At 46.5% G+C, this 16,584-nt stretch overlaps 16 non-coding genes across 16 annotated transcripts; all 16 read right to left on the bottom strand.

Moving 5' to 3' along the window:
• Positions 1-663: 663 nt before the first annotated feature.
• LOC144801054 (U5 spliceosomal RNA) lies at positions 664-780 on the bottom strand. Its single transcript, XR_013604930.1, has one exon. It is a non-coding gene; the product is annotated as a U5 spliceosomal RNA (small nuclear RNA).
• A 935-nt stretch (positions 781-1,715) lies between these two features.
• On the bottom strand, positions 1,716-1,831 carry LOC144800474 (U5 spliceosomal RNA). Its single transcript, XR_013604374.1, has one exon. It is a non-coding gene; the product is annotated as a U5 spliceosomal RNA (small nuclear RNA).
• A 935-nt stretch (positions 1,832-2,766) lies between these two features.
• On the bottom strand, positions 2,767-2,881 carry LOC144801502 (U5 spliceosomal RNA). Its single transcript, XR_013605309.1, has one exon. It is a non-coding gene; the product is annotated as a U5 spliceosomal RNA (small nuclear RNA).
• Positions 2,882-3,816: 935 nt separating this feature from the next.
• On the bottom strand, positions 3,817-3,931 carry LOC144800101 (U5 spliceosomal RNA). The gene has a single exon (XR_013604018.1). It is a non-coding gene; the product is annotated as a U5 spliceosomal RNA (small nuclear RNA).
• Positions 3,932-4,866: 935 nt separating this feature from the next.
• On the bottom strand, positions 4,867-4,981 carry LOC144800100 (U5 spliceosomal RNA). The gene has a single exon (XR_013604017.1). It is a non-coding gene; the product is annotated as a U5 spliceosomal RNA (small nuclear RNA).
• Positions 4,982-5,916: 935 nt separating this feature from the next.
• Positions 5,917-6,032, bottom strand: LOC144801157 (U5 spliceosomal RNA). The gene has a single exon (XR_013605027.1). It is a non-coding gene; the product is annotated as a U5 spliceosomal RNA (small nuclear RNA).
• A 935-nt stretch (positions 6,033-6,967) lies between these two features.
• Positions 6,968-7,083, bottom strand: LOC144800952 (U5 spliceosomal RNA). Its single transcript, XR_013604830.1, has one exon. It is a non-coding gene; the product is annotated as a U5 spliceosomal RNA (small nuclear RNA).
• A 935-nt stretch (positions 7,084-8,018) lies between these two features.
• On the bottom strand, positions 8,019-8,133 carry LOC144800815 (U5 spliceosomal RNA). The gene has a single exon (XR_013604699.1). It is a non-coding gene; the product is annotated as a U5 spliceosomal RNA (small nuclear RNA).
• Positions 8,134-9,068: 935 nt separating this feature from the next.
• Positions 9,069-9,183, bottom strand: LOC144801501 (U5 spliceosomal RNA). Its single transcript, XR_013605308.1, has one exon. It is a non-coding gene; the product is annotated as a U5 spliceosomal RNA (small nuclear RNA).
• Positions 9,184-10,118: 935 nt separating this feature from the next.
• LOC144800725 (U5 spliceosomal RNA) lies at positions 10,119-10,234 on the bottom strand. The gene has a single exon (XR_013604612.1). It is a non-coding gene; the product is annotated as a U5 spliceosomal RNA (small nuclear RNA).
• Positions 10,235-11,169: 935 nt separating this feature from the next.
• On the bottom strand, positions 11,170-11,285 carry LOC144800713 (U5 spliceosomal RNA). Its single transcript, XR_013604601.1, has one exon. It is a non-coding gene; the product is annotated as a U5 spliceosomal RNA (small nuclear RNA).
• Positions 11,286-12,220: 935 nt separating this feature from the next.
• On the bottom strand, positions 12,221-12,335 carry LOC144800099 (U5 spliceosomal RNA). Its single transcript, XR_013604016.1, has one exon. It is a non-coding gene; the product is annotated as a U5 spliceosomal RNA (small nuclear RNA).
• A 934-nt stretch (positions 12,336-13,269) lies between these two features.
• On the bottom strand, positions 13,270-13,384 carry LOC144800985 (U5 spliceosomal RNA). Its single transcript, XR_013604863.1, has one exon. It is a non-coding gene; the product is annotated as a U5 spliceosomal RNA (small nuclear RNA).
• Positions 13,385-14,319: 935 nt separating this feature from the next.
• On the bottom strand, positions 14,320-14,434 carry LOC144800098 (U5 spliceosomal RNA). The gene has a single exon (XR_013604015.1). It is a non-coding gene; the product is annotated as a U5 spliceosomal RNA (small nuclear RNA).
• A 935-nt stretch (positions 14,435-15,369) lies between these two features.
• On the bottom strand, positions 15,370-15,484 carry LOC144800984 (U5 spliceosomal RNA). Its single transcript, XR_013604862.1, has one exon. It is a non-coding gene; the product is annotated as a U5 spliceosomal RNA (small nuclear RNA).
• Positions 15,485-16,419: 935 nt separating this feature from the next.
• On the bottom strand, positions 16,420-16,534 carry LOC144800680 (U5 spliceosomal RNA). The gene has a single exon (XR_013604569.1). It is a non-coding gene; the product is annotated as a U5 spliceosomal RNA (small nuclear RNA).
• Between the last annotated feature and the right edge of the window lie 50 nt (positions 16,535-16,584).

The raw sequence follows: 16,584 nt of genomic DNA, 5'->3' as shown, positions 1-16,584 counted from the left end.
GGCAAGGGGAACGGGAAGCGTGCATCAGGCTTTAGGTGAAGTGACACTGTAGGACTTTTGTCCCCCAGCGATTTTACGCTTTCCACACCATCCTTCCAATCGATAGGCTGTGAGCCACCACTGTGCTCTGCACATAGCCATGCACTTTAAGTCCCTTTTTCGCACGTACTTTCATTAAACCTGAATATAGAAGTATATATCTGTCTAGGCTAGAGGCACATGAAACAGGACTGGCGTGCCGCTTCAAGTGTACCTGAGAGGAATCTGACTCATGATTGGCCACCCTCTCAGGGCACCGACTCAGGATTGGCCAACCTCTAACGGGCACAAATAACGGGCAAGCCCTATGAAAAGCACAGCGTGAGTCTAGGTGCCACCTTGAAAAAGGAGGGTGACGTCTGGCCTCTGACAGCAGGAATATTAAGAGAGAAGAAAACATACTGCCTGCTATCGTGAAATTCCAAGATAGTCACGAAAAGCAATCTCATGCACTGCACAAGCTCTTGCCCATGATGCACCTCTCCTGCACTCTGTCTATACAAATGAGCAAGCAGAGAGTTCAGGAATAAAACACCTAAGCTCATGTCCCCAAAAAACAGCAGCAGACAACTCGCAGATATATTCACCAATTTCTAATGCTTTTCTTTTAAACACAAGATAAACAGCCTCACCGGTGGTAAGGCTTAAAAAAATTGAATAAACTCGTAAATGTTCCTCTCCACGGAAATCTTTAGTAAAAGGCGAAAGATTTTTCTCGTTTTGAAGAGAAAACCAAAGTAAGTTAGAATATGGCTCTCTGGGGGTAAGTAGCACCACATCAAAGACCCCGTCATTGCGAGGGTGAGGACCTGAGAGGTATTTTCAAAATCTAAGAAAGAGGACAAGAACCAGGCCGGTGAGGGAAGCAGGCCCAAATTTCAGAGTCTCTGCTCAAAGCACAGAAAATCAAAAAGGTGGACAGTTCCCATGCGTCTGTCTGGGAATATGCAAATTCTTTTCTGTACACACCTCAGCTCATTAGGAGGCGTTGCGGCTGCTGGGCAAGGGGAACGGGAAGCGTGCATCAGGCTTTAGGTGAAGTGGCACTGTAGGACTTTTGTCCCCCAGCGATTTTACGCTTTCCACACCATCCTTCCAATCGTTAGGCTGTGAGCCACCACTGTGCTCTGCACATAGCCATGCACTTTAAGTCCCTTTTTCGCACGTACTTTCATTAAACCTGAATATAGAAGTATATATCTGTCTAGGCTAGAGGCACATGAAACAGGACTGGCGTGCCGCTTCAAGTGTACCTGAGAGGAATCTGACTCAGGATTGGCCACCCTCTCAGGGCACCGACTCAGGATTGGCCAACCTCTATGGGGCACCTCTAACGTGCACAAATAACGGGCAAGCCCTATGAAAAGCACAGCGTGAGTCTAGGTGCCACCTTGAAAAAGGAGGGTGACGTCTGGCCTCTGACAGCAGGAATATTAAGAGAGGAGAAAACATACTGCCTGCTATCGTGAAATTCCAAGATAGTCACGAAAAGCAATCTCATGCACTGCACAAGCTCTTTCCCATGATGCACCTCTCCTGCACTCTGTCGATGCAAATGAGCAAGCAGAGAGTTCAGGAATAAAACACCTAAGCTCATGTCCCCAAAAAACAGCAGCAGACAACTCGCAGATATATTCACCAATTTCTAATGCTTTTCTTTTAAACACACGATAAACAGCCTCACCTGTGGTAAGGCTTAAAAAAAGTTGAATAAACTCGTAAATGTTCCTCTCCACGGAAATCTTTAGTAAAAGGCGAAAGATTTTTTCATTTTGAAGAGAAACCAGAGTAAGTTAGAATATGGCTCTCTGGGGGTAAGTGGCACCACATCAAAGACCCCGTCATTGCGAGGGTGAGGACCTGAGAGGTATTTTTAGGCTCTAAGAAAGAGGACAAGAACCAGGCCAGTGAGGGAAGCAGGCCCAATTTTCAGAGTCTCTGCTCAAAGCACAGAAAATCAAAAAGGTGGACAGTTCCCATGCGTCTGTCTGGAAATATGCAAATTCTTTTCTGTACACACCTCAGCTCATTAGGAGGCGTTGCGGCTGCTGGGCAAGGGGAACGGGAAGCGTGCATCAGGCTTTAGGTGAAGTGACACTGTAGGACTTTTGTCCCCCAGCGATTTTACGCTTTCCACACCATCCTTCCAATCGATAGGCTGTGAGCCACCACTGTGCTCTGCACATAGCCATGCACTTTAAGTCCCTTTTTCGCACGTACTTTCATTAAACCTGAATATAGAAGTATATATCTGTCTAGGCTAGAGGCACATGAAACAGGACTGGCGTGCCGCTTCAAGTGTACCTGAGAGGAATCTGACTCAGGATTGGCCACCCTCTCAGGGCACCGACTCAGGATTGGCCAACCTCTATGGGGCACCTCTAACGTGCACAAATAACGGGCAAGCCCTATGAAAAGCACAGCATGAGTCTAGGTGCCACCTTGAAAAAGGAGGGTGACGTCTGGCCTCTGACAGCAGGAATATTAAGAGAGGAGAAAACATACTGCCTGCTATCGTGAAATTCCAAGATAGTCACGAAAAGCAATCTCATGCACTGCACAAGCTCTTTCCCATGATGCACCTCTCCTGCACTCTGTCGATGCAAATGAGCAAGCAGAGAGTTCAGGAATAAAACACCTAAGCTCATGTCCCCAAAAAACAGCAGCAGACAACTCGCAGATATATTCACCAATTTCTAATGCTTTTCTTTTAAACACACGATAAACAGCCTCACCTGTGGTAAGGCTTAAAAAAATTGAATAAACTCGTAAATGTTCCTCTCCACGGAAATCTTTAGTAAAAGGCGAAAGATTTTTTCGTTTTGAAGAGAAACCAGAGTAAGTTAGAATATGGCTCTCTGGGGGTGAGTGGCACCACATCAAAGACCCCGTCATTGCGAGGGTGAGGACCTGAGAGGTATTTTCAAAATCTAAGAAAGAGGACAAGAACCAGGCCGGTGAGGGAAGCAGGCCCAAATTTCAGAGTCTCTGCTCAAAGCACAGAAAATCAAAAAGGTGGACAGTTCCCATGCGTCTGTCTGGGAATATGCAAATTCTTTTCTGTACACACCTCAGCTCATTAGGAGGCATTGCGGCTGCTGGGCAAGGGGAACGGGAAGCGTGCATCAGGCTTTAGGTGAAGTGGCACTGTAGGACTTTTGTCCCCCAGCGATTTTACGCTTTCCACACCATCCTTCCAATCGTTAGGCTGTGAGCCACCACTGTGCTCTGCACATAGCCATGCACTTTAAGTCCCTTTTTCGCACGTACTTTCATTAAACCTGAATATAGAAGTATATATCTGTCTAGGCTAGAGGCACATGAAACAGGACTGGCGTGCCGCTTCAAGTGTACCTGAGAGGAATCTGACTCAGGATTGGCCACCCTCTCAGGGCACCGACTCAGGATTGGCCAACCTCTATGGGGCACCTCTAACGGGCACAAATAATGGGCAAGCCCTATGAAAAGCACAGCGTGAGTCTAGGTGCCACCTTGAAAAAGGAGGGTGACGTCTGGCCTCTGACAGCAGGAATATTAAGAGAGGAGAAAACATACTGCCTGCTATCGTGAAATTCCAAGATAGTCAGGAAAAGCAATCTCATGCACTGCACAAGCTCTTTCCCATGATGCACCTCTCCTGCACTCTGTCTATGCAAATGAGCAAGCAGAGAGTTCAGGAATAAAACACCTAAGCTCATGTCCCCAAAAAACAGCAGCAGACAACTCGCAGATATATTCACCAATTTCTAATGCTTTTCTTTTAAACACAAGATAAACAGCCTCACCGGTGGTAAGGCTTAAAAAAATTGAATAAACTCGTAAATGTTCCTCTCCACGGAAATCTTTAGTAAAAGGCGAAAGATTTTTTCGTTTTGAAGAGAAACCAGAGTAAGTTAGAATATGGCTCTCTGGGGGTAAGTGGCACCACATCAAAGACCCCGTCATTGCGAGGGTGAGGACCTGAGAGGTATTTTCAAAATCTAAGAAAGAGGACAAGAACCAGGCCGGTGAGGGAAGCAGGCCCAAATTTCAGAGTCTCTGCTCAAAGCACAGAAAATCAAAAAGGTGGACAGTTCCCATGCGTCTGTCTGGGAATATGCAAATTCTTTTCTGTACACACCTCAGCTCATTAGGAGGCGTTGCGGCTGCTGGGCAAGGGGAACGGGAAGCGTGCATCAGGCTTTAGGTGAAGTGGCACTGTAGGACTTTTGTACCCCAGCGATTTTACGCTTTCCACACCATCCTTCCAATCGTTAGGCTGTGAGCCACCACTGTGCTCTGCACATAGCCATGCACTTTAAGTCCCTTTTTCGCACGTACTTTCATTAAACCTGAATATAGAAGTATATATCTGTCTAGGCTAGAGGCACATGAAACAGGACTGGCGTGCCGCTTCAAGTGTACCTGAGAGGAATCTGACTCAGGATTGGCCACCCTCTCAGGGCACCGACTCAGGATTGGCCAACCTCTATGGGGCACCTCTAACGTGCACAAATAACGGGCAAGCCCTATGAAAAGCACAGCGTGAGTCTAGGTGCCACCTTGAAAAAGGAGGGTGACGTCTGGCCTCTGACAGCAGGAATATTAAGAGAGGAGAAAACATACTGCCTGCTATCGTGAAATTCCAAGATAGTCAGGAAAAGCAATCTCATGCACTGCACAAGCTCTTTCCCATGATGCACCTCTCCTGCACTCTGTCTATGCAAATGAGCAAGCAGAGAGTTCAGGAATAAAACACCTAAGCTCATGTCCCCAAAAAACAGCAGCAGACAACTCGCAGATATATTCACCAATTTCTAATGCTTTTCTTTTAAACACAAGATAAACAGCCTCACCGGTGGTAAGGCTTAAAAAAATTGAATAAACTCGTAAATGTTCCTCTCCACGGAAATCTTTAGTAAAAGGCGAAAGATTTTTTCGTTTTGAAGAGAAACCAGAGTAAGTTAGAATATGGCTCTCTGGGGGTAAGTAGCACCACATCAAAGACCCCGTCATTGCGAGGGAGAGGACCTGAGAGGTATTTTCAAAATCTAAGAAAGAGGACAAGAACCAGGCCGGTGAGGGAAGCAGGCCCAAATTTCAGAGTCTCTGCTCAAAGCACAGAAAATCAAAAAGGTGGACAGTTCCCATGCGTCTGTCTGGGAATATGCAAATTCTTTTCTGTACACACCTCAGCTCATTAGGAGGCGTTGCGGCTGCTGGGCAAGGGGAACGGGAAGCGTGCATCAGGCTTTAGGTGAAGTGGCACTGTAGGACTTTTGTCCCCCAGCGATTTTACGCTTTCCACACCATCCTTCCAATCGTTAGGCTGTGAGCCACCACTGTGCTCTGCACATAGCCATGCACTTTAAGTCCCTTTTTCGCACGTACTTTCATTAAACCTGAATATAGAAGTATATATCTGTCTAGGCTAGAGGCACATGAAACAGGACTGGCGTGCCGCTTCAAGTGTACCTGAGAGGAATCTGACTCAGGATTGGCCACCCTCTCAGGGCACCGACTCAGGATTGGCCAACCTCTATGGGGCACCTCTAACGTGCACAAATAACGGGCAAGCCCTATGAAAAGCACAGCGTGAGTCTAGGTGCCACCTTGAAAAAGGAGGGTGACGTCTGGCCTCTGACAGCAGGAATATTAAGAGAGGAGAAAACATACTGCCTGCTATCGTGAAATTCCAAGATAGTCACGAAAAGCAATCTCATGCACTGCACAAGCTCTTTCCCATGATGCACCTCTCCTGCACTCTGTCGATGCAAATGAGCAAGCAGAGAGTTCAGGAATAAAACACCTAAGCTCATGTCCCCAAAAAACAGCAGCAGACAACTCGCAGATATATTCACCAATTTCTAATGCTTTTCTTTTAAACACACGATAAACAGCCTCACCTGTGGTAAGGCTTAAAAAAAGTTGAATAAACTCGTAAATGTTCCTCTCCACGGAAATCTTTAGTAAAAGGCGAAAGATTTTTTCGTTTTGAAGAGAAACCAGAGTAAGTTAGAATATGGCTCTCTGGGGGTAAGTGGCACCACATCAAAGACCCCGTCATTGCGAGGGTGAGGACCTGAGAGGTATTTTTAGGCTCTAAGAAAGAGGACAAGAACCAGGCCAGTGAGGGAAGCAGGCCCAATTTTCAGAGTCTCTGCTCAAAGCACAGAAAATCAAAAAGGTGGACAGTTCCCATGCGTCTGTCTGGAAATATGCAAATTCTTTTCTGTACACACCTCAGCTCATTAGGAGGCGTTGCGGCTGCTGGGCAAGGGGAACGGGAAGCGTGCATCAGGCTTTAGGTGAAGTGACACTGTAGGACTTTTGTCCCCCAGCGATTTTACGCTTTCCACACCATCCTTCCAATCGATAGGCTGTGAGCCACCACTGTGCTCTGCACATAGCCATGCACTTTAAGTCCCTTTTTCGCACGTACTTTCATTAAACCTGAATATAGAAGTATATATCTGTCTAGGCTAGAGGCACATGAAACAGGACTGGCGTGCCGCTTCAAGTGTACCTGAGAGGAATCTGACTCAGGATTGGCCACCCTCTCAGGGCACCGACTCAGGATTGGCCAACCTCTATGGGGCACCTCTAACGTGCACAAATAACGGGCAAGCCCTATGAAAAGCACAGCGTGAGTCTAGGTGCCACCTTGAAAAAGGAGGGTGACGTCTGGCCTCTGATAGCAGGAATATTAAGAGAGGAGAAAACATACTGCCTGCTATCGTGAAATTCCAAGATAGTCACGAAAAGCAATCTCATGCACTGCACAAGCTCTTTCCCATGATGCACCTCTCCTGCACTCTGTCGATGCAAATGAGCAAGCAGAGAGTTCAGGAATAAAACACCTAAGCTCATGTCCCCAAAAAACAGCAGCAGACAACTCGCAGATATATTCACCAATTTCTAATGCTTTTCTTTTAAACACACGATAAACAGCCTCACCTGTGGTAAGGCTTAAAAAAATTGAATAAACTCGTAAATGTTCCTCTCCACGGAAATCTTTAGTAAAAGGCGAAAGACTTTTTTCGTTTTGAAGAGAAACCAGAGTAAGTTAGAATATGGCTCTCTGGGGGTGAGTGGCACCACATCAAAGACCCCGTCATTGCGAGGGTGAGGACCTGAGAGGTATTTTCAAAATCTAAGAAAGAGGACAAGAACCAGGCCGGTGAGGGAAGCAGGCCCAAATTTCAGAGTCTCTGCTCAAAGCACAGAAAATCAAAAAGGTGGACAGTTCCCATGCGTCTGTCTGGGAATATGCAAATTCTTTTCTGTACACACCTCAGCTCATTAGGAGGCATTGCGGCTGCTGGGCAAGGGGAACGGGAAGCGTGCATCAGGCTTTAGGTGAAGTGGCACTGTAGGACTTTTGTCCCCCAGCGATTTTACGCTTTCCACACCATCCTTCCAATCGTTAGGCTGTGAGCCACCACTGTGCTCTGCACATAGCCATGCACTTTAAGTCCCTTTTTCGCACGTACTTTCATTAAACCTGAATATAGAAGTATATATCTGTCTAGGCTAGAGGCACATGAAACAGGACTGGCGTGCCGCTTCAAGTGTACCTGAGAGGAATCTGACTCAGGATTGGCCACCCTCTCAGGGCACCGACTCAGGATTGGCCAACCTCTATGGGGCAGCTCTAACGGGCACAAATAATGGGCAAGCCCTATGAAAAGCACAGCGTGAGTCTAGGTGCCACCTTGAAAAAGGAGGGTGACGTCTGGCCTCTGACAGCAGGAATATTAAGAGAGGAGAAAACATACTGCCTGCTATCGTGAAATTCCAAGATAGTCACGAAAAGCAATCTCATGCACTGCACAAGCTCTTTCCCATGATGCACCTCTCCTGCACTCTGTCTATGCAAATGTGCAAGCAGAGAGTTCAGGAATAAAACACCTAAGCTCATGTCCCCAAAAAACAGCAGCAGACAACTCGCAGATATATTCACCAATTTCTAATGCTTTTCTTTTAAACACAAGATAAACAGCCTCACCGGTGGTAAGGCTTAAAAAAATTGAATAAACTCGTAAATATTCCTCTCCACGGAAATCTTTAGTAAAAGGCGAAAGATTTTATCGTTTTGAAGAGAAACCAGAGTAAGTTAGAATATGGCTCTCTGGGGGTAAGTGGCACCACATCAAAGACCCCGTCATTGCGAGGGTGAGGACCTGAGAGGTATTTTTAGGCTCTAAGAAAGAGGACAAGAACCAGGCCAGTGAGGGAAGCAGGCCCAATTTTCAGAGTCTCTGCTCAAAGCACAGAAAATCAAAAAGGTGGACAGTTCCCATGCGTCTGTCTGGAAATATGCAAATTCTTTTCTGTACACACCTCAGCTCATTAGGAGGCGTTGCGGCTGCTGGGCAAGGGGAACGGGAAGCGTGCATCAGGCTTTAGGTGAAGTGACACTGTAGGACTTTTGTCCCCCAGCGATTTTACGCTTTCCACACCATCCTTCCAATCGATAGGCTGTGAGCCACCACTGTGCTCTGCACATAGCCATGCACTTTAAGTCCCTTTTTCGCACGTACTTTCATTAAACCTGAATATAGAAGTATATATCTGTCTAGGCTAGAGGCACATGAAACAGGACTGGCGTGCCGCTTCAAGTGTACCTGAGAGGAATCTGACTCAGGATTGGCCACCCTCTCAGGGCACCGACTCAGGATTGGCCAACCTCTATGGGGCACCTCTAACGTGCACAAATAACGGGCAAGCCCTATGAAAAGCACAGCGTGAGTCTAGGTGCCACCTTGAAAAAGGAGGGTGACGTCTGGCCTCTGACAGCAGGAATATTAAGAGAGGAGAAAACATACTGCCTGCTATCGTGAAATTCCAAGATAGTTACGAAAAGCAATCTCATGCACTGCACAAGCTCTTTCCCATGATGCACCTCTCCTGCACTCTGTCGATGCAAATGAGCAAGCAGAGAGTTCAGGAATAAAACACCTAAGCTCATGTCCCCAAAAAACAGCAGCAGACAACTCGCAGATATATTCACCAATTTCTAATGCTTTTCTTTTAAACACACGATAAACAGCCTCACCTGTGGTAAGGCTTAAAAAAATTGAATAAACTCGTAAATGTTCCTCTCCACGGAAATCTTTAGTAAAAGGCGAAAGATTTTTTCGTTTTGAAGAGAAACCAGAGTAAGTTAGAATATGGCTCTCTGGGGGTAAGTGGCACCACATCAAAGACCCCGTCATTGCGAGGGTGAGGACCTGAGAGGTATTTTCAAAATCTAAGAAAGAGGACAAGAACCAGGCCGGTGAGGGAAGCAGGCCCAAATTTCAGAGTCTCTGCTCAAAGCACAGAAAATCAAAAAGGTGGACAGTTCCCATGCGTCTGTCTGGGAATATGCAAATTCTTTTCTGTACACACCTCAGCTCATTAGGAGGCGTTGCGGCTGCTGGGCAAGGGGAACGGGAAGCGTGCATCAGGCTTTAGGTGAAGTGGCACTGTAGGACTTTTGTACCCCAGCGATTTTACGCTTTCCACACCATCCTTCCAATCGTTAGGCTGTGAGCCACCACTGTGCTCTGCACATAGCCATGCACTTTAAGTCCCTTTTTCGCACGTACTTTCATTAAACCTGAATATAGAAGTATATATCTGTCTAGGCTAGAGGCACATGAAACAGGACTGGCGTGCCGCTTCAAGTGTACCTGAGAGGAATCTGACTCAGGATTGGCCACCCTCTCAGGGCACCGACTCAGGATTGGCCAACCTCTATGGGGCACCTCTAACGTGCACAAATAACGGGCAAGCCCTATGAAAAGCACAGCGTGAGTCTAGGTGCCACCTTGAAAAAGGAGGGTGACGTCTGGCCTCTGACAGCAGGAATATTAAGAGAGGAGAAAACATACTGCCTGCTATCGTGAAATTCCAAGATAGTCAGGAAAAGCAATCTCATGCACTGCACAAGCTCTTTCCCATGATGCACCTCTCCTGCACTCTGTCTATGCAAATGAGCAAGCAGAGAGTTGAGGAATAAAACACCTAAGCTCATGTCCCCAAAAAACAGCAGCAGACAACTCGCAGATATATTCACCAATTTCTAATGCTTTTCTTTTAAACACAAGATAAACAGCCTCACCGGTGGTAAGGCTTAAAAAAAATTGAATAAACTCGTAAATGTTCCTCTCCACGGAAATCTTTAGTAAAAGGCGAAAGATTTTTTCGTTTTGAAGAGAAACCAGAGTAAGTTAGAATATGGCTCTCTGGGGGTAAGTGGCACCACATCAAAGACCCCGTCATTGCGAGGGTGAGGACCTGAGAGGTATTTTCAAAATCTAAGAAAGAGGACAAGAACGAGGCCGGTGAGGGAAGCAGGCCCAAATTTCAGAGTCTCTGCTCAAAGCACAGAAAATCAAAAAGGTGGACAGTTCCCATGCGTCTGTCTGGGAATATGCAAATTCTTTTCTGTACACACCTCAGCTCATTAGGAGGCGTTGCGGCTGCTGGGCAAGGGGAACGGGAAGCGTGCATCAGGCTTTAGGTGAAGTGGCACTGTAGGACTTTTGTACCCCAGCGATTTTACGCTTTCCACACCATCCTTCCAATCGTTAGGCTGTGAGCCACCACTGTGCTCTGCACATAGCCATGCACTTTAAGTCCCTTTTTCCCACGTACTTTCATTAAACCTGAATATAGAAGTATATATCTGTCTAGGCTAGAGGCACATGAAACAGGACTGGCGTGCCGCTTCAAGTGTACCTGAGAGGAATCTGACTCAGGATTGGCCACCCTCTCAGGGCACCGACTCAGGATTGCCCAACCTCTATGGGGCACCTCTAACGTGCACAAATAACGGGCAAGCCCTATGAAAAGCACAGCGTGAGTCTAGGTGCCACCTTGAAAAAGGAGGGTGACGTCTGGCCTCTGACAGCAGGAATATTAAGAGAGGAGAAAACATACTGCCTGCTATCGTGAAATTCCAAGATAGTCAGGAAAAGCAATCTCATGCACTGCACAAGCTCTTTCCCATGATGCACCTCTCCTGCACTCTGTCTATGCAAATGAGCAAGCAGAGAGTTGAGGAATAAAACACCTAAGCTCATGTCCCCAAAAAACAGCAGCAGACAACTCGCAGATATATTCACCAATTTCTAATGCTTTTCTTTTAAACACAAGATAAACAGCCTCACCGGTGGTAAGGCTTAAAAAAAATTGAATAAACTCGTAAATGTTCCTCTCCACGGAAATCTTTAGTAAAAGGCGAAAGATTTTTTCGTTTTGAAGAGAAACCAGAGTAAGTTAGAATATGGCTCTCTGGGGGTAAGTGGCACCACATCAAAGACCCCGTCATTGCGAGGGTGAGGACCTGAGAGGTATTTTCAAAATCTAAGAAAGAGGACAAGAACCAGGCCGGTGAGGGAAGCAGGCCCAAATTTCAGAGTCTCTGCTCAAAGCACAGAAAATCAAAAAGGTGGACAGTTCCCATGCGTCTGTCTGGAAATATGCAAATTCTTTTCTGTACACACCTCAGCTCATTAGGAGGCGTTGCGGCTGCTGGGCAAGGGGAACGGGAAGCGTGCATCAGGCTTTAGGTGAAGTGACACTGTAGGACTTTTGTCCCCCAGCGATTTTACGCTTTCCACACCATCCTTCCAATCGATAGGCTGTGAGCCACCACTGTGCTCTGCACATAGCCATGCACTTTAAGTCCCTTTTTCGCACGTACTTTCATTAAACCTGAATATAGAAGTATATATCTGTCTAGGCTAGAGGCACATGAAACAGGACTGGCGTGCCGCTTCAAGTGTACCTGAGAGGAATCTGACTCATGATTGGCCACCCTCTCAGGGCACCGACTCAGGATTGGCCAACCTCTATGGGGCACCTCTAACGGGCACAAATAACGGGCAAGCCCTATGAAAAGCACAGCGTGAGTCTAGGTGCCACCTTGAAAAAGGAGGGTGACGTCTGGCCTCTGACAGCAGGAATATTAAGAGAGGAGAAAACATACTGCCTGCTATCGTGAAATTCCAAGATAGTCACGAAAAGCAATCTCATGCACTGCACAAGCTCTTTCCCATGATGCACCTCTCCTGCACTCTAACTATACAAATGAGCAAGCAGAGAGTTCAGGAATAAAACATCTAAGCTCATGTCCCCAAAAAACAGCAGCAGACAACTCGCAGATATATTCACCAATTTCTAATGCTTTTCTTTTAAACACAAAATAAACAGCCTCACCGGTGGTAAGGCTTAAAAAAATTGAATAAACTCGTAAATGTTCCTCTCCACGGAAATCTTTAGTAAAAGGCGAAAGATTTTTTCGTTTTGAAGAGAAACCAGAGTAAGTTAGAATATGGCTCTCTGGGGTAAGTGGCACCACATCAAAGACCCCGTCATTGCGAGGGTGAGGACCTGAGAGGTATTTTCAAAATCTAAGAAAGAGGACAAGAACCAGGCCGGTGAGGGAAGCAGGCCCAAATTTCAGAGTCTCTGCTCAAAGCACAGAAAATCAAAAAGGTGGACAGTTCCCATGCGTCTGTCTGGGAATATGCAAATTCTTTTCTGTACACACCTCAGCTCATTAGGAGGCGTTGCGGCTGCTGGGCAAGGGGAACGGGAAGCGTGCATCAGGCTTTAGGTGAAGTGGCACTGTAGGACTTTTGTACCCCAGCGATTTTACGCTTTCCACACCATCCTTCCAATCGTTAGGCTGTGAGCCACCACTGTGCTCTGCACATAGCCATGCACTTTAAGTCCCTTTTTCGCACGTACTTTCATTAAACCTGAATATAGAAGTATATATCTGTCTAGGCTAGAGGGACATGAAACAGGACTGGCGTGCCGCTTCAAGTGTACCTGAGAGGAATCTGACTCAGGATTGGCCACCCTCTCAGGGCACCGACTCAGGATTGGCCAACCTCTATGGGGCACCTCTAACGTGCACAAATAACGGGCAAGCCCTATGAAAAGCACAGCGTGAGTCTAGGTGCCACCTTGAAAAAGGAGGGTGACGTCTGGCCTCTGACAGCAGGAATATTAAGAGAGGAGAAAACATACTGCCTGCTATCGTGAAATTCCAAGATAGTCACGAAAAGCAATCTCATGCACTGCACAAGCTCTGTCCCATGATGCACCTCTCCTGCACTCTGTCGATGCAAATGAGCAAGCAGAGAGTTCAGGAATAAAACACCTAAGCTCATGTCCCCAAAAAACAGCAGCAGACAACTCGCAGATATATTCACCAATTTCTAATGCTTTTCTTTTAAACACACGATAAAAAGCCTCACCTGTGGTAAGGCTTAAAAAAATTGAATAAACTCGTAAATGTTCCTATCCACGGAAATCTTTAGTAAAAAGCGAAAGATTTTTTCATTTTGAAGAGAAACCAGAGTAAGTTAGAATATGGCTCTCTGGGGGTAAGTGGCACCACATCAAAGACCCCGTCATTGCGAGGGTGAGGACCTGAGAGGTATTTTTAGGCTCTAAGAAAGAGGACAAGAACCAGGCCAGTGAGGGAAGCAGGCCCAATTTTCAGAGTCTCTGCTCAAAGCACAGAAAATCAAAAAGGTGGACAGTTCCCATGCGTCTGTCTGGGAATATGCAAATTCTTTTCTGTACACACCTGAGCTCATTAGGAGGCGTTGCGGCTGCTGTGCAAGGGGAACGGGAAGCGTGCATCAGGCTTTAGGTGAAGTGGCACTGTAGGACTTTTGTACCCCAGCGATTTTACGCTTTCCACACCATCCTTCCAATCGTTAGGCTGTGAGCCACCACTGTGCTCTGCACATAGCCATGCACTTTAAGTCCCTTTTTCGCACGTACTTTCATTAAACCTGAATATAGAAGTATATATCTGTCTAGGCTAGAGGCACATGAAACAGGACTGGCGTGCCGCTTCAAGTGTACCTGAGAGGAATCTGACTCAGGATTGGCCACCCTCTCAGGGCACCGACTCAGGATTGGCCAACCTCTATGGGGCACCTCTAACGTGCACAAATAACGGGCAAGCCCTATGAAAAGCACAGCGTGAGTCTAGGTGCCACCTTGAAAAAGGAGGGTGACGTCTGGCCTCTGACAGCAGGAATATTAAGAGAGGAGAAAACATACTGCCTGCTATCGTGAAATTCCAAGATAGTCACGAAAAGCAATCTCATGCACTGCACAAGCTCTTTCCCATGATGCACCTCTCCTGCACTCTAACTATACAAATGAGCAAGCAGAGAGTTCAGGAATAAAACATCTAAGCTCATGTCCCCAAAAAACAGCAGCAGACAACTCGCAGATATATTCACCAATTTCTAATGCTTTTCTTTTAAACACAAAATAAACAGCCTCACCGGTGGTAAGGCTTAAAAAAATTGAATAAACTCGTAAATGTTCCTCTCCACGGAAATCTTTAGTAAAAGGCGAAAGATTTTTTCGTTTTGAAGAGAAACCAGAGTAAGTTAGAATATGGCTCTCTGGGGGTAAGTGGCACCACATCAAAGACCCCGTCATTGCGAGGGTGAGGACCTGAGAGGTATTTTCAAAATCTAAGAAAGAGGACAAGAACCAGGCCGGTGAGGGAAGCAGGCCCAAATTTCAGAGTCTCTGCTCAAAGCACAGAAAATCAAAAAGGTGGACAGTTCCCATGCGTCTGTCTGGGAATATGCAAATTCTTTTCTGTACACACCTCAGCTCATTAGGAGGCGTTGCGGCTGCTGGGCAAGGGGAACGGGAAGCGTGCATCAGGCTTTAGGTGAAGTGGCACTGTAGGACTTTTGTACCCCAGCGATTTTACGCTTTCCACACCATCCTTCCAATCGTTAGGCTGTGAGCCACCACTGTGCTCTGCACATAGCCATGCACTTTAAGTCCCTTTTTCGCACGTACTTTCATTAAACCTGAATATAGAAGTATATATCTGTCTAGGCTAGAGGGACATGAAACAGGACTGGCGTGCCGCTTCAAGTGTACCTGAGAGGAATCTGACTCAGGATTGGCCACCCTCTCAGGGCACCGACTCAGGATTGGCCAACCTCTATGGGGCACCTCTAACGTGCACAAATAACGGGCAAGCCCTATGAAAAGCACAGCGTGAGTCTAGGTGCCACCTTGAAAAAGGAGGGTGACGTCTGGCCTCTGACAGCAGGAATATTAAGAGAGGAGAAAACATACTGCCTGCTATCGTGAAATTCCAAGATAGTCACGAAAAGCAATCTCATGCACTGCACAAGCTCTGTCCCATGATGCACCTCTCCTGCACTCTGTCGATGCAAATGAGCAAGCAGAGAGTTCAGGAATAAAACACCTAAGCTCATGTCCCCAAAAAACAGCAGCAGACAACTCGCAGATATATTCACCAATTTCTAATGCTTTTCTTTTAAACACACGATAAACAGCCTCACCTGTGGTAAGGCTTAAAAAAATTGAATAAACTCGTAAATGTTCCTATCCACGGAAATCTTTAGTAAAAAGCGAAAGATTTTTTCATTTTGAAGAGAAACCAGAGTAAGTTAGAATATGGCTCTCTGGGGGTAAGTGGCACCACATCAAAGACCCCGTCATTGCGAGGGTGAGGACCTGAGAGGTATTTTTAGGCTCTAAGAAAGAGGACAAGAACCAGGCCAGTGAGGGAAGCAGGCCCAATTTTCAGAGTCTCTGCTCAAAGCACAGAAAATCAAAAAGGTGGACAGTTCCCATGCGTCTGTCTGGGAATATGCAAATTCTTTTCTGTACACACCTGAGCTCATTAGGAGGCGTTGCGGCTGCTGTGCAAGGGGAACGGGAAGCGTGCATCAGGCTTTAGGTGAAGTGGCACTGTAGGACTTTTGTACCCCAGCGATTTTACGCTTTCCACACCATCCTTCCAATCGTTAGGCTGTGAGCCACCACTGTGCTCTGCACATAGCCATGCACTTTAAGTCCCTTTTTCGCACGTACTTTCATTAAACCTGAATATAGAAGTATATATCTGTCTAGGCTAGAGGCACATGAAACAGGACTGGCGTGCCGCTTCAAGTGTACCTGAGAGGAATCTGACTCAGGATTGGCCACCCTCTCAGGGCACCGACTCAGGATTGGCCAACCTCTATGGGGCACCTCTAACGTGCACAAATAACGGGCAAGCCCTATGAAAAGCACAGCGTGAGTCTAGGTGCCACCTTGAAAAAGGAGGGTGACGTCTGGCCTCTGACAGCAGGAATATTAAGAGAGGAGAAAACATACTGCCTGCTATCGTGAAATTCCAAGATAGTCAGGAAAAGCAATCTCATGCACTGCACAAGCTCTTTCCCATGATGCACCTCTCCTGCACTCTGTCTATGCAAATGAGCAAGCAGAGAGTTCAGGAATAAAACACCTAAGCTCATGTCCCCAAAAAACAGCAGCAGACAACTCGCAGATATATTCACCAATTTCTAATGCTTTTCTTTTAAACACAAGATAAACAGCCTCACCGGTGGTAAGGCTTAAAAAAATTGAATAAACTCGTAAATGTTCCTCTCCACGGAAATCTTTAGTAAAAGACGAAAGATTTTTTCGTTTTGAAGAGAAACCAGAGTAAGTTAGAATATGGCTCTCTGGGGGTAAGTGGCACCACATCAAAGACCCCGT

The sequence above is a fragment of the Lissotriton helveticus genome, chromosome 12 (genome assembly GCF_964261635.1).
Source record: "Lissotriton helveticus chromosome 12, aLisHel1.1, whole genome shotgun sequence".
NCBI classification, from domain to species: domain Eukaryota; kingdom Metazoa; phylum Chordata; class Amphibia; order Caudata; family Salamandridae; genus Lissotriton; species Lissotriton helveticus.
This window is presented reverse-complemented; position numbering and strand designations above follow the sequence as displayed.